Source organism: Mytilus galloprovincialis, chromosome 8 (genome assembly GCF_965363235.1).
Source record: "Mytilus galloprovincialis chromosome 8, xbMytGall1.hap1.1, whole genome shotgun sequence".
Lineage (NCBI taxonomy): Eukaryota > Metazoa > Mollusca > Bivalvia > Mytilida > Mytilidae > Mytilus > Mytilus galloprovincialis.
Window position 1 is genome coordinate 33,780,260 of NC_134845.1, and position 17,137 is coordinate 33,797,396.

Genomic DNA, 17,137 nt, shown 5'->3' on the forward strand with positions numbered 1-17,137 from the left:
TGTACACATGTGGGATTTAGTCACTAGATTTACACAAATGAATTTTGATAAATACATACTATTAAATTTAGTTCAAAATGTCTTTTTTAGAAGAAAAGAGATATATACATTATAATTTCTAGTGAACATATTTCTTTTATTACTATTTTCTGTTTTTATTTATATATGTCGTCATCGTCCAAAGTACGGGTCGCGTCCAGTTGTTAATGTTTCCCTTTATATTAGACATTGTATTCGAAATAGATTTAATAACTTCTTTTTACCTTGTAATTTTACTGCACGATTTATTGAAAAATATAACTGCACATGCACCTAGAATAAAACAGAACGACACCAGATTTCGAACATCAAACGATAATATAAAAGAACTGCCTATCTGAAGAGATAATGTTATTTCCTCAGCTGTGATGTCGCACTCGCTAACATGAGCCGTACACTATTCAAACCTTTAATTACGCATACTGTTAGTGTTTTAATACAAACATGTATCTCTTGCTCAAATAAAACAGTTATTAAAGCATAAAACAATATGAAAATAATATCAAAAAATGGTGATTTCTGACTGAAAACAAACAATTGACTTTTAATTAGTCTTTGTAAGAATTCATTGGTTATTAATCTTATCTTTTGGATGTTGTAAAACTTGTACTGTTGTATAGGCTGTGATTGTTTCAAATATAACATCATAAGTGGTGTGCAATACTATTGTGTTCTTTATGCTTTGTTTTGGCATGTTGATTTTCAAGGTGATACCAAACAGCTTTTTTTACAATTTATTTGGCTCGTTTAATTTTGATAAAACTTTGATAAAATATTTACTTTGACTCTTTGAAAAAAATATAAAGATTTCAAAAGAATTGAACCACACATTTCTGTTGATCATTGAGAAGCTAAATATGTCTGAACAGTAGAACGTAATTAAAACATTCACCTGAAATTTACAGAGTTATCTCCCTATAGTGTTATGTACCACCTTAAATCGCAATTTTTTCAATCCCGGGGTTTAGGTTAAAGTGTAACACATTATACATGGACTGACAGTAGTTATGGAAGATCGCATGGCGACCGCTTTATATCTTTTTGTTTCTGTGTCGTTATATAGCTGTCGTGTTGACGCATTCATCACATCTACTTTTGTTCATACGCATACAGTAGGATAGGAAATACGTTCAAAATATTTTACGCACAACATGTCGCCTTTCACTTCGAAGGCTAACCAAATATTTAAACAGACTTATTCATAAAGAATATTGTAAACAGATTTTTCTTTGGAAATTAATTTGTATTATTTGGTACACGTATATTGTTGTCATCCTACAAGTCTATCCCATAAATATTGTATTTACAATCAAACATCCATTTCAGTCATTTTAAACAGTTTCGACTGAAAGTTTGGTTTTTTGCAGATGTGTATTACAGTTTGTCGTCTACATTTACTAAAACGACACATTTGTCTTTTGAAAATAATGACTTCTTGTCTCACGTCAGTAGTTTTTCATATAACAATTGATAACACGTTGGTTGCTTATTTCATTTATAGATATTTAAGGAAATGAGACAGGCTAACTTTACCAACATTAGGAGAATATCTTATCTTATCACAGAATTTATAATGAAATTCACACCGCTTGTATTCCTATGTCTATCGTGAAGTCATGCAACACGACCAACAAATCAACACTTAATATGTTATATCATTCATATGATCTTATTAGAACGCAATAATCACTTTGTTTTGCATTTGGTGCAAGAAGGACATTGGACAGTGTTTTAATGCACTTCTTCTGCTATTTCAGTGTTTGTGTATCCAAACGTTTTGCCTTCTTTAGTCTACCAAATTAATGAAGGTTATTCAAGAAATATGTTGTACCATTGATCATGACTTGTTTATATCGACATTATAGTTACAATCTATATTGCCACTGGGTGGTTGTTACTGCTGGTAATTGTTATTACATAAAAAACAATCCGTTCCAAAGTAGCCTTTTGCATGATTTGAATTAAACAAATTTTCAGTTCATATAAATCTTATCTAAAAGCATACTAAATCTTAAGTTATCAAAATTCAATCATACTAAATTGATCTTATACTAAAAATAATGATTCCCAAACTTATTAAGAAACAATGATTCCCAAACTTATTAAGAAACATTGATGTAAGATTAAGAAAAGCACTTAAAACGAGTTTTCAATTAATCCGTTCATATTATCAATCATATAAGATTGTTATCAAGTTAGAGGTAACAATGATAGCATAACGATTTACAAAACACGTAAATTCATTAAAAGACTCTTCAATCCCCCCTCGTCTCCCCTTTATACAAAATGAAAAGAGCTGCATGAATTCCAAACGGAGCATTACTAGTAGAGTCGAGAAGGTAAGCGGACAAGGTAAGCTTTTAATTATCTTGTGTCCATGCATTACCCGTAATACGAATCCAAGCTCAATCAATTTCTTACGGTAGGGGGTTTACCCCCAATCGAGCAAAAAACTTTCAATAGTTGATAACATGCAAAATAACTTAAGAATTGGATTACATCCCCATCAATTGAACTCTGTTGGATAGTTGTCTCGTTGACAATCTTACCACATCTCCTTACTTTTATATTCGTAGAAGGTCAAAAGATCTGCAGAAAAATGAAAGATAGTTGATATTTCTTAGCGTGCACTTGCTTTGATCAAACTTTCACCTACAAAAATGTAAAGTTGTTAATATCTGTGTCATTAGGTCTTTTCTGGAGATTTGTGTCTTTGGCTATCGTACCACATCTTCTTTTATATAACATATTAATTTTTCACAGGGTTTCATATTTAGAATATATAGTTCAAATACGTTTATGCGGTTAGTTTCTTTTTACAGAATGCTGAGTTTACATTCTGTCACATTTGAATTTGTTGTGAAAAACATCGACATTGCTGAACTACATAGTTCACAGGTTTGGGTGTTTTTAGTACAATAATAAATATTCACTCAGTTAAGTATAAACATAACCTAGATCGATTGGTGCATTTCTAGAACGCATATTCCAACGAGGAGCATTGTGTTTCAGTGTGACCTTTCTGCTTTCAGCATCGGCATTTCGATACTATAACACATCTGGTTTGAGTTATTTAGGTTTTATATAGTCCAGAATAAAATGCCTCATCTAAATAATGATTTTGCTATCGAGTACGTTTGCAGTTTGTATATATTCTAATCAAGGTACTAGTATAACAACCACTGCGTTGAAGTTACATTGGTGGTCTTTTCTGCTCTTACAAATTACGCGTTTCCTTTTTCAATATTATATAACATGGTAAGATAAAATGCCCAACTGTTTGAAAGTATTGAAGGTATCTAAATTTTGAAACGATTTTCCATCAAAATTCTCTTTGAAAGCTCTTCGTCAACATTTAAACAAAAGAATGACTTTCTGAGGGGATGACTATATGTATTTTTTACAATAGGGATGAAACGTAAACTAAAGTACTGATTGAACGAATTTGTTTATTAATTTCTGGAAAATATATCGCTTAATTTATTTTAGACTGACACGTTATTCCAGCACTTCGAGATTTCGAGATTTCCTCCTACTACAGACAATCACTTTCTTTTTTTTTTTGAATTTATTTGTCAATATATTTTGTAAGTACTTTTCAATGCCAAATTCTCCCGACACGTGAATGTTCTGGAATTCTTAGATGTCACAAATATGGATGAATGTTGTTACCGCCACATTCTTTAACAAACCACACCCCCAACAAAAAAATCAGCTACATGCAATTATAAAAATAGCTGTCATACATTAATAACATCGATTAAAGTACTTTATGCAATTCAAAATTCTGTGAGTTTGTTTTTAAAACCCTTTGATAGCGCTTGCTGTGAACTCTCTACCCAATTCTGACAATTTTTACAATTGCAGCACATATCCCATTTGGTTATTACCCTCACAGAGACATCTTTCTAAATGATATCCAAACTCTAGGGATGGGGTAGGGAGATTAAATTGCATTCAATATTGACGTCTTTCTTCCGTTCATCTAACAACTATTTCCGTTCTCAGCTATCATCCATACTTGGTAAGGCATGCGCTAAATGAATATAAAGGGGATGAACAAAGTACAAACGAAATTGCACGTAATAAGTGCTTGCCAATATAACGACACAAATTTATGATTGCCTGTATACAGTTCCGATTACAAAGATAAGCGTATACATAAAACATAGTCTTTATTATTGCCTGGATATTATCAAGATATTATATTATCAAGATTACAAAGACAATCTTAAACATAGCTTCATGTAGGACGTTCGCATTTATAAATGAATAATAAATTTCCTCATGAATAGTAAACTGGATTAACGTTACAATACTAGTTCATCTTGTTTTTTTTTATATTTGGTTCATTTATATGTTTAATTTTCAATGTCATTAAAATGTTGAGTTAAACATATATTAAAGTTTTAAATATCATTTGCATCAATTATTCAGTCTTGTAAAAATTATATTCATACTGTTTGCATACATGGTATAGTGAAGAAATGTTTAACAATTTAAAAATAAGGGAAAACATTTACTTAAGGGAAATTTGATGTCCAGAAATTTCCTTGAGGAAAATCTTTTTCCTTTAGGGAAATTTGATTTCCCTTGAGGAAAACTACTTTTCCTCTGAGGAAATTGTTGAAAAAAGGGGCATAACTTTTTCAACAGTGGTGCTAGAGCCAAAATTTTTTTAGGACAAATAGCAGGGAACCAATACCAACCAAGTTATCAACTTCATTTTGACTTAACTCCAAAAATGAAGGTGACAATTTTTGCACTCTGCGGAATTGCAAACTTGTCCCGGAGACTGTTATTTGTTTGTTTACAAAAACAAAACTGTCTGACATTGATATATTAAATATACCTGATGACTATATGTATTATTTTAAAATTAGAAAAAAATGTAAAAGAAATTCGGGGGGAGGGGGGGGATGTTGCAGTTATGTATAAAAATAAGTTAAAAGGTTATTTAAACTTTATAAATACAGATTGTGAATTTGTACATTGGGTTAAGATTTCAAAACTTATTATAAACCAGAAAACTGATGTGTTTATATTCCACCATCGAATTCGAAATATTCAACAAGTGAATCATTCGATGAGGTAGAAAATGAGATGCTTAAGGTAGCACAATACAAAGATTTTTTTACTTCCAATCACTAACCTTTGAAATGCTGTAACTTTCTTATGAATGCATAGAAAATAATAAAAGAGGTATATATAGATAGATAAAAGATTTATCTTTTAAATGAATGCAATATTTTTATTACGCAATCATTATGTAATCAATTATTATGTAATTAGTGGCAAAATCTGGGTACGTTCACTTGAATGAATTTAGCTCTATCATCTCTTTAACTATACTAAAAATTTTAACGAAATCTTAATCAACACATTTTGGGCTTCAAAAGGGTGTCTCAGATTGTCTCTATGGTATTCCATTCTCTCACAAATCTCTAATTAGTGTAAACATCCTAACCACATAAAAGAAGATAATGATTAATTAGGTGTAAAATTTGTTCTATACATTCTATCTAAAATCTGAGACACCCTTTTGTAGATAATGGCCATAGGAACAACATATAATAAAATCAACCCTCTAGGGATACCTATGCAGAAGCTAATTTCATTTGAAAGTGGAAATTTGGTGAAAAATATTTTAGACACAGTTAACATTATAATTGGTTACATAATTAAAGCATAATACTAACATTGCATTTATTTGAAAGAGTAATCTGTTAGCTATCCAAAACTACCACTTTTATAAATTTTCAAGCTTTATTAAGAAAGTTACAGCATTTTAAAACTTGGGAGTTGGAGTTATAAAATCTTTGTATTGTGCTACCTTAATATAAAAAACTTAGAGAGTCTAAATTGTATTAGTTTTGGTGATTTTATTGCCAAAACTGGTAGTTTACAAGACTATATTATACCGGACGAGAATCTAGTTGATATTTTTGAATTTAACTCAGACGAGGATATACTTTCGTATATTTTTGACTACGAAAATTTACCTAGAAACAGTATTCCATTACACAGAGTTACAACTTGTAATTGTGCACCAAATAATTATGGACACAAACTTTTAAATGTATGGAAAAGAAATAACATGTACATTTTGTATATAGCAAACTATAGCGTAGGTAATGATAGAGGTATTGGAAAAAAAAAAACTTGTAACGACACAAGTGTTTTTGACTATTTATTATTGTCATCAAATTTGTTTCCAGTTTTTAAAGAGTTCAATATTATGGAATTTGATCCATTGGTCTCAGATGTCCATTGTCAATTACATTTAGTTATTCAAGCTCCGGTGACTTTATAAAATAGTAATGACGAACTCTCACAATTATGTAGTGAACAAGAACTATCTTTAAAAAAGATATCCGACGTATTTAAATTTGAGTATATGTTTAAAACTATCATTTCAATAACCTTCAGAAACGCAAAGATACGTATACCATTTAAATAACGTTTTCTCTGTTTGTGTTCAGTATTCTCGATTCTCGTATCTTTCTGTTTACATTCACCAAAACCCCACTGAAATCTCACATGCGTAGGTGCGTTCTAAAAGTCATCTACGTTCGTATAACAAAGTTTACATTACAAATTATATAATTGTCCCGAATAAACAGCTGTCACGGATACAAAGAGCTATTGGAGAAACAATTATTTTAATAAAAATATAAATCTTTGTAAGATCTAGTTCAAATATTTATAGTTTTTCATTTGCTTTCCATCACCATATAATTAACGAGACGTTTTTTTCGAACACAACCAAATCACCCACCATGACAGCATTTTGTCCAATCACAGAAAGGATTTTCGAGCATGCGTATTGTGTTGCCATAGTTAAGCGTCCTTAAGTTCAAAGGGCACAAACCGAAACTATACCGACTATGTCGGAAAAATATGTCAAGTGGAGAAAAGAAAAGTGTTCAGAATTTTTAGATAATGTTAAAAGTGATCATGATTGTCAGTTAGAAAAAATACAGTTAGAATTAGATAATTTAGAGGTACAATAAGGGATTCATCAAAATGAGATGAACAAAGTTGTAGAGAGAATTAGTAACTTTTTTCAATCAGTTGCTACAAAAACTTTTGATAAATACAAGCCGTTTAAAAATCGCAAACCAAAAAACGACAATAAACCTTGGTTTAACAAGCAATGTTTTGGTAATAGAAAAATTTTTCACAAAGCGCGGAAAAGGTACAGTTTTATAAAAAATGCTGAAAATCGAAAACATATGAAAAATGCAAGCAAATTAAAGCTATAAAATTGAACTGTCTAAAGCGTATGAACTGTACAAAAGAAATTTTGGCAATAAATTACGCCAGACCAAAAAATCAGATAGTAAAAAGTTTTGGAATATTTTGAATAGTATTGGGTCAGATAAAAAAAAAAGGCGTAGTCCCTGAAATTTCTATTGAAGCTCTCTGTGACTATTTCAAAGATATGAATAGATGCGACTCAAATACTGAGGAACCCAGTGGCGTAGCTTGCCTTCTGTTTATACCGAGGCAGGGGGTCAGGGGCCCCCCCTGAAGCTATAGAGGTTTTTACAAATTGAACAAGAAAATATCGTTAAAAATAGTTGCTGTTCAATGTTATTTCATCATAATAATGTTAATTATATGCCTTACTATCTATACTCAAAGCTATAAAAAAAAAAAAAAAAAAAAATACGTGAAGGTATCACATTAGACAACCAATGAAAAGTCAGTTTCCTGACTTGCTAGCAGTTACAGAAAGCAGGAACATATATATATATATATATATATATTGACATACTGTTCCCAGCAGAAAGCCAGCTCAAATGCTTAATGGCTCCCAATATATTCCCAAGACGTAGTACACTCTAATATAGTTGGCTGTACGTCACACGTCATATCACAAGAAATCATGACCTTGCTCGGTGGATAGAAGAAACCTGTACAAAATGTTCAATACAGAAAAAAAAAAACCAAACGCAAATATTAAGGTTTATTTGTAAAAAGTTTTGTGATGATCATTTATTTGGTCTTAGGTCACTAATCAACGAATTATAGATAATCACCACAAAATGACAGCTGGATTGAACAAACGAATTTCAGGATAAACTAGGAGAAAAACATATGCTACATCATCATGTAAAGTGTAGCACGGCACTTGTTTTAGTGGTGTATTCCTTCGAAGGTCTTGAAATTACATATTGAATGATTTTTAACTTTTTTTTCATTAACGATGAACATGACAACCGGCGAATAACTAACATTTACTTTATTCTGAAGACTTCATTATAAATGAACAGTATTTGGTTGATATTTTTTTTTAATATAAACTGACATTATGTATTAACTAACTTAGTTAGTAACAGACATATTTCTCTGGAATTAGTGATTCCTTTAAATATTTTAAATTCCCTGCTTGTGAAAACGTACTATGAATTTAAAATAGCGAGAATAAAACTTGAGAACCACAACATATACATTATTTTCTGTGCACTATAATATATAAATGCATATTTTGTTTTGTTTAGTACCAAAGTCAATGAACATAGTCGTAGGGGAACGTGTCAACGGTTATAAATGAGGATTTGAATGCTTAGAATGGGATTATCAAATATTTATTTTTTAATCATTGTCGCTCATAATTTGATTTTCCTTTATTTTATAATCTACCACCATTTTAAATCCATATTCTTTTAAATTTAAATTAATTTCAGGGCCGATTTTTCTGTTTTCTTAAAACCTCACCCAGGCCCTCATATACTAGAAATTATTCTGACACAAAATTAACTAACTGACCTAATTCAATGGTAAAGTGATTTGATCGGGTGACTCGTGAGTTGCATCCTCATCTATTCTACTCGCTGTTTTCGCTTGCAATGGGGTAGGACAAAATAAATCTGTTGTCCGATTTCCTTTTACTCTGACAAACTTGAATTACAGAAATCTACCATAAAGGGTATTTCCAAGTAGAGGAGGGAAAACTAATTCAAATGTTCCCATAAGTCTTGAATAATTCGTAAAGGGTATGAATCAATAACCGCGCCAACAAGACATAACAAGTTGCTCTACATTATTGTTTAGTAGCCAGTTTGCTGCAATAATCATTTAAAATAAAATACAGTGAAGGAAAATATATTTTTTTTTTTTTTTACCGAGGCAACTGAGTTGCCTCGGTTGCCTCAACGCCCCTGGAACCAGAAGTTAATTTTAATGTACATATTTTACCAGATGAATTGTATAACTTATTGCATAGTGCTGTAACCGAAGATGAGATTTTAAAAAGTGTAAAAAAACTTAAAAATTGATAAAGCTAGTGGATGTGACAAAATAATTAATGAATATATAAAATGTACTCTATATGATCTAATGCCAATGTATGACTTTTTAATTTAGTATTAGATACAGGAATAGTTCCAGAGTTATGGTCTCTTGGTATTATGATTCCTATTTATAAGAATAAAGGTTCCAAACAGACCCTGCAAATTATAAAGGTGTAACATTGAACTCTTGTTTAGAAAAGACTTTTTCATCAATAATAAATGAGAGATTAAATAGTTTCTCAGATGAAGTTGATTTTATATCAGAATCTCAGGCTGGATTTAGAAAAGGATTTTCAACTACCGATAATATTTTTTGTGCTACATTCAATTTTATCTATATTTTTTTCGATGGGCAAAAAATTATTTTGCACATTTGTGGATTTCAAGAGAACATTTGACACTGTTTGTAGAACAGGGTTATGGCAAAAGTTACAAAAATCTCATATTACTGGGAAAATATGTACAGTTATTTATAATATGTATCAAAATATAAAGACATGTGTTCGATATGGTAACCATAGTTCAACTTTCTTCAACTGTGGGGTTGGTGTTAGGCAGGGTGAAAATTTATCACCGTTTTTGTTTTCGGTGTTTTTGAATGATTTAGAAAACTGTTTTGTGGAAAATGATGTAAAAGATTTAGAATATATTTCTAAAAACTGTGAAGAATTGTTACAAGTATTAGTTAAAATCTTTGTAATTTTGTACGCAGATAATACTGTTATTATGTCTGATAGTAAGGAAGAACTACAACATGCACTCGATGTTTTTGAACAATATTGTAACATATAGAAACTCCAAGTTAATATAGATAAAACAAAAATTATTGTATTTAGTAAAAAAAGGTACGAGACAACTTTGATTTTCATGTATATGGTAATGCTATAGAAGTTGTAGATTCTAACACTTTTTTAGGAATACTTTTAATTATAACGGTAATTTTTGTTCTGCTAGAAAACGGATTTTTGATCAAGCACAAAATGTTTGCTCTCTACAGGAAGATAAAACATATATCATTGCCTATTGATATTCAGTTACAACTCTTCGATGCTGTAATCGCACCTATATTATTATATTCATCAGAGGTTTGGGGTTTTGAAAATAAACAGAATATTGAGAAAATGCATTTGCAATTCTGTAAAAATATTCTTGGTGTTCGGAATAGTATACCAAATTTTATGGTTTACGGGGAATTAGGTCGGGTTCCGTTATATATCTCTATAAAACTTAGGATGTCATCATTTTGGTGCAGAACTATTAAAACAGAGAGCAAACTGTCAAATATCCTTCCAAGACTTATGATTAAACTACATGAAACTAATTCTACTAAATTTAAATGAATTCAATATGTAAAATCTATACTTGATACAGGTCTTAGTTTTATATGGAACGATCAATTAGTTGTAAATATTGTTTGGTTAAAAAGTATGATTAAACAGCGATTAACAGATCAGTACTATCAGCATTGGTTCTCGCAGATACATAATGCATCTAGGGGTGAATTCTATTCTTTATTCAAACTCGAGTTTGGTTTGGAACCGTGTCTATTGCGATTATTACCCAAGGACAGATATTACATATCAAAACTTCGATGCTCGAATTTGAAGTTACCTATTGAGACGGGTAGTTGGGCGGGGATCGCGAGGGAGAATAGAATATGTACATTATGTAATGAGGGAATATATAGGGGACGAGTTTCATATATTGTTTACCTGTAAAAATGCTGATGTTTGTGCTCTTAGATCAAAGTTTATCCCAAATTACTATGTAATAAATCCAAGCAAGAACAAATTATTTGGCCAGGCTTGTTGTCTATATGTAACGCACAAGTTCAAAGGAAATTATCAATTTTCGTGAAGAAAATTATAAAATACTTAATCTAATTATACCAATTGTCTTTTATAATATACTATGTATTAGTGTTTCGTTTGTGCTGTCTCGCTATGTATTATCTTAATTTGTCTGTATATATTGTCCTCTTGTACACATTAAGTATGTGTCTGAGGTTATGAATAAAATCTGGAATCTTGAATCTACCTCTCCTTCGATTTATATGAACCGATATTTGAAAAGTATATAGAAACTAAGGTTTCGACTACAAAGTTTACCTGAATTTGGCTATAATTGCTTTATGTCCTTCTTGTCATATAGCTCTTCAACTGAGTCGGTTTTAAAATTTAATCTCACAAAAATACCGAACTCCGAGGAAAATTCAAAACGGAAAGTCCCTTATCAAATAACAAAATCAAATTCTCAAACACATCAAACAAATGGATAACAGCTACTCTTGACTTGGTAAAGGGTTTTCCTTATGTAGAAAATGGTGGATAAATCCTGGTTTTTGTAGCTAGCAAAACCTCTCGTGTCCGACAGACACTTTATTGACAACGATGTAGGAACATAACGAACAGAAATAATATGTAAAAACGTCAAAAATGGCAATACAGCAATTAAAATTGTGTAACATGTATAATCTTAACTACTATAAAAAAAAAAAAAAAACAAAAAAACAATTATGTAAACATAAGTAAAAACGAAAGACAAAAATAGTAAAATACCACAGGACAATAACACATATATTAAACATCTTGGTTGTGTTAAAAGCTATCTATACTATTAAACGAGAAGACCTCATTTTGTGTGTCGCTTCTCTTCCTTCCACAATAAATTGATCATCATGCCTCTGTGTCCTATAGGTAACATGCATAGTCGCATTTGTCATCCATTCTTATGATTATTCAGATTGAGTTATTTTGGGAGAAAAACGACAAAAAGGGTGTCCGGATATTGATTCCGTCACCAGACTGACTTTTGGTCATAGATAGGTTTTCCGGTTTTAAACATGCACAACTACAACCAATCGTATGATGGATAACAAAAATGAAAAATAAATAAGCCAATCAGAACGTTCTCCATATTATGGTTTTTGGATCGCAACAACCACAACTATTATACCTCCTTAGAGAGGACAATTATTTTTCGCGTTTATCTACATGTAAGCTTCGATTATAATACAATGATATATAGAGACGTTCTGTATAATTCTGTCTACTGTTTTCTTTGAAATGACTATTTAAGGGGTCATACCAGTTGCATATATATTGAAATAAGTAAAATATGTGGAAAAAAGAATGTGTCTATAGCACACGGATGCCACATCGGTACTATCATTGTCTATGTCCAGTGGACCGTGAAATTGAGCAACATCTCTAATTTGGCGTTCAAAATTAGAAAGATTATATCATACATCAAAAACTACCTCGACCAAAAAGTTTAACCTGAAGCCGGACAGACGGACGGACGGACGAACAAACAAACGAACGAACGAACGAACGGTCGCACAGACTAGGAAACATAATGCCCTTAAATGGAGCATAAAAATTTATTGTTGAAAGTGAAAGTAGTGATTTGGCCAAAATGAAAGTAGAGTGGAGACTTGAGGGAGGCAGGACTTTTTCGGGACGTCAGGATCGGGTGTTTTAAGGCTCGGGATTGATTTTTTCGTGATCCGGGAATTTTTTTCTTCGAATTTCGGGATGTCGGGATATGAATGTCTTTAAATTCGGCACCTCGGGATTTCATGTTTTTAAGCCCGAGATTTCGGGATGAGGACCCCTCCGACCCGTGACCCCTCAAATTAGCCTTCGTCATTTATACAAGATTCAAATCCTACCATACGCATGTTAATAGGGCTCTCAAAAGAAAAAAAAAGCACTGATGGATTGTCCTAGAAGCATAATTATTTTTGTTAGAATAATAATCGAATATCGAAGGATATCGGGGACACATCATATACTATTTTTAACACATATGTTATTCAACATGTGACTAGATCTAATTTCTTATTTTTTCAGATAAAACTAATGGTCATGACAAGACGCAAATCAAACTTAAACTGGTGCAGGCGGAAACGATCGCGAATACAACCTGATGTTGACCAGCAGAACAGATCGCCCGCTAAACCGCCATCTTTAAAAAAATCAAAACCATGCAAATCCTCATTTGTCATCAAAATAAAGACGCCTGCCAAAAATATTAAGTCTCACCCATTGTCAATTAGGGGACGATCATTTGATATTCTGGGGGGAGGGGGTTTGTTTTTGATCGGTTATTTATTTTTGTAAACTAAGAGGACAGATTATTCATTTTCTGCACTATTGAAGCAAGATTTTTCATTTTCATTAAAGCAAGGGACTGATTATTTATTTTCACAACTATAATTATGATATTCGAAAACAGACAATTTTTAAATATTTTGTTTATTATAAATAATACATGTATAGTCAAGTCATCATGTACCATTTAATCAGAATGAATCCTCCTCCTCTGCAGAAATGAATCTTTTATATTCACAACTGCATTCATAGTATTAAAGTTTGGTTGTAACTCTTGTTTTAAAAGAATCTGATGCCATCTCATACTTTCGATTAGACCTGCTGAGTTATTTATTTTCGAAACATTGCAAGTCAGGTAATTTATTTTCAAACTACCACAGAACAAACCATTTATTTTTGTGATTATCAAGGCTGAGTTATTTATTTTCAAAATCCTCCTGCCTCCCCCCTTCAGAAAAGCAAATGGTCGTCCCCTTATTGAAGAAATTTCAACAAAACTGCCAGTAGACTTGAACAAAGGTCACGATAAAGGACCAAATGGGCCATGCATACGATTGTTTAATCCACCATTTATTTTCTTAAAATGTCCTGTGCCTAGTCAGGAAAAATGCCATTGTTATATAATAGTTCGTTTCTGTGTGTCTTACATTTTAATGTTGTATTTCTGTTGTGTCGTAGTTTTCCTCTTATATTTGATGCGTTTCCCTCAGGTTTAGTTTGTAACCCGGATTTGTTTTTATTTCTCGATTTATGTGAATTTCGAACAGTGGTATACTACTGTTGCCTTTATTAAACACCCGGTAGATGTAGGGCCAGATGAAATATATAGTATCAAAAAGACTTGGTCCAATAAATGACCCCTGTGGAACCCCTGGCTTAACTGAAACTAAATCAGATTTTCACCTTCTAAAACTATTTTTCTCTCTCGAATATTTACAAAAATTGAATCCTGAAATTGAGTGCATGAAATGGAAGCAAGCAAGGAACACTAATCCTGTTTTTTTTTATCGTATCTTCATAATGGTTGATAAAATCAAAGGACAATTACATTAATAATTTATTAGTGTGTCCCCGACATACTTCGATATTCGATGTGTTGCCGACATCCTTTTTCTATTTTTTAAAAATAAGACATTTTTCGACCATAATGAAGGATATTTGTGAGTAACAAGTATTTTCCCGAGTACAATAAAGAATTCGGACATGTTCATTTTTTCATAAAATAGGCGGTTCTTGATAATCAAGATGTTGTTATGAAAAATTTTGCCGATATCTTGCATGTTTGACCTAATTCCTAAAACTGGTATCGAAGTGTTTGCAAAATTGAGATAACCAATAATATTGAGCGATGGCTCATTTATTTTCCTACTTTATATAGTCTTTGGTGGACTATTTTGTATAATCATAACCCTCATATAACTGGCATTATAAGTAAAATTCCTACCTTGAAGCGACAAGATGGTGGTCCAATTTCAATCGCCGACACCCTGCGTGATGACGTAGATTCCCCCCCTTGAACTGTGTATGCCCGCGATTTCGCGGGTGTGATCTAGTATTATATATATTAATGAGTGTTGATATCAACTACGTTTGCATCCTACATGTTTCTCTAAGAATACTATTCTTTCTATTTTTTTAAGAATAAAAGCATTATAAATTTTAAAGAGAAGTTTCACGAGTCATTTCAGAATGTATATTTGTATGAAGAAAGGAAGATTAATTTAGTAGTACTGTATCTTATGTCACATAACAATTAACGGCTTGCTTTTTTTAAAGAATTATTTTTTATTTAAAATTTATAACACATGCTCTATTTTTTTTTTTACATTTTTTTCATGTTTTAATTTGTTTTATATTGAAAGTAAAAAAAATAAGATCAAAACAAAACAAAACAAATCAAAACAAAATTTAAATAAAATATTGCTTAAGTCAAAAACAATGAATAATTAAAATTGGTCACGGTCATGTAAACCATATCAATGAGTGTTAAACACCTACATTTAACCTTGACACATGTTATATTATCGATGTGCATGACAGCTAGAGTGTTCTCATTGTTCGTTATTTGACTTTTATAGAACTGCATTTAGAACAAACATTTAATTTTAACTATATTTAGAAAATGGTAAAAAATTGTTTTGACTGGAACCATTTTCGATATGAAGCTATGAAATACGTTAAATTCAAATTCAAATACCAATACCCTACCACTAAAGGTTGCACGGTAGTATTTCCTGGCACATAAGGGATAATGATAGCCTTTTTAGAATTTTCACCACTTTCTAACACTGCAAAAAATTCTACATTCACAGTTAACTGAAGTACTTTCATTTTACTATTCAGAAATGAATTTGAATATGTATCATGACCGTTTACTTTTTTGCTATTTTTAAAAACCTAAGGCCACTAGTACTTTTAGGTCTTTTATGGTGCAGTGAATACAAAATTTTAAAAAATTCTCAAAAATTCATTTTCATCTGTATGTAAAATTATTTCATATTTTTGTACACCTGATTCATCCCTCAGTTTGGAAAAGTATGTTCAGTTGATACTGTTTTTTTTTGTCCAATCACACTGTTTAGATACATTAACCTAAGTAGGGTACACAAAAGAGCAACCTAAATTCTGGAATGCAAATACTACCGTGCCACCTAAAAGGATATACATGCATCAGGTATCAGTAACACACGTAATGTAAACGAGACAAAAAACCAGCGACATAAAAAAAGGAACGGTACCATTTTTCTGAATTTTGTTTTGTTTTTCCTTAAAGTTAGTTTTGAACCTACGTGTACGTTAAGTTTCTACATAAGCTTTAACAGCAATCGTACTTTGGTCCTGCCTTTGAGCTTCATTGCCGTCGTTTTTTCATTGTTTAAATTAATGGTCATCCTGTTGTGCCGGCTTATCATTCATATGTCAGTTTTACTTATATGTGATATCTCACATTGTCATATGTGATTTTGTCTGCATGTTAAACCAAAATATATATGTAGGACTCTAAAGTGCGATGGGGACGCTAAAGTGCGATGGTCACGCTAAAGTGCGATGGTATGCGCTAAAGTGCGATGCATCTTCACGCTAAAGTGCGATGGTCCGCGAAAGTATAGACGTAAGAAACGTAGTTTGATTATGACGTTATCAGTCATTTATACAAACCAAAAATGAACATGCCGGAAGATAGATTCAGAATATTTTATTAACAATTCATACAATAAATGTCCATGACTTTGATACTAGTAATTAATTTAAACTTAACCGTTCGTTGTCGGCTGTAGCGCAATGTTTATTTTTTTCGAGTGCTGGAAGGACTTGTACAAATTTACTAAATACATACAAAACAGTATATATATACGGATACTTATCCTGCTTCTTTTAGAAGCAAACGGATACATTTGAAGCATTGTTTATGTGGCAGTTTACTTTGTGATCCTCGTTAAAATGCTGTCGATTTTAATAAAAGATACGTCCGACGGTAAGATAGACATACATGTTTTCATGTGTAAATTATAAATTTTCTGCTTAAATATTTGTTTGTACTACATACATTGTAGAAAAATAAAACATGTATTTGTTCTCGTTAAGAAAAAGGAGAAAGCTAGGCGAACATTGCCTTTCTCTCGCATTTGACATGATTAAAAGCTTATAAATAAAAGAATCAATGTTGCATATTCCGACAATGAA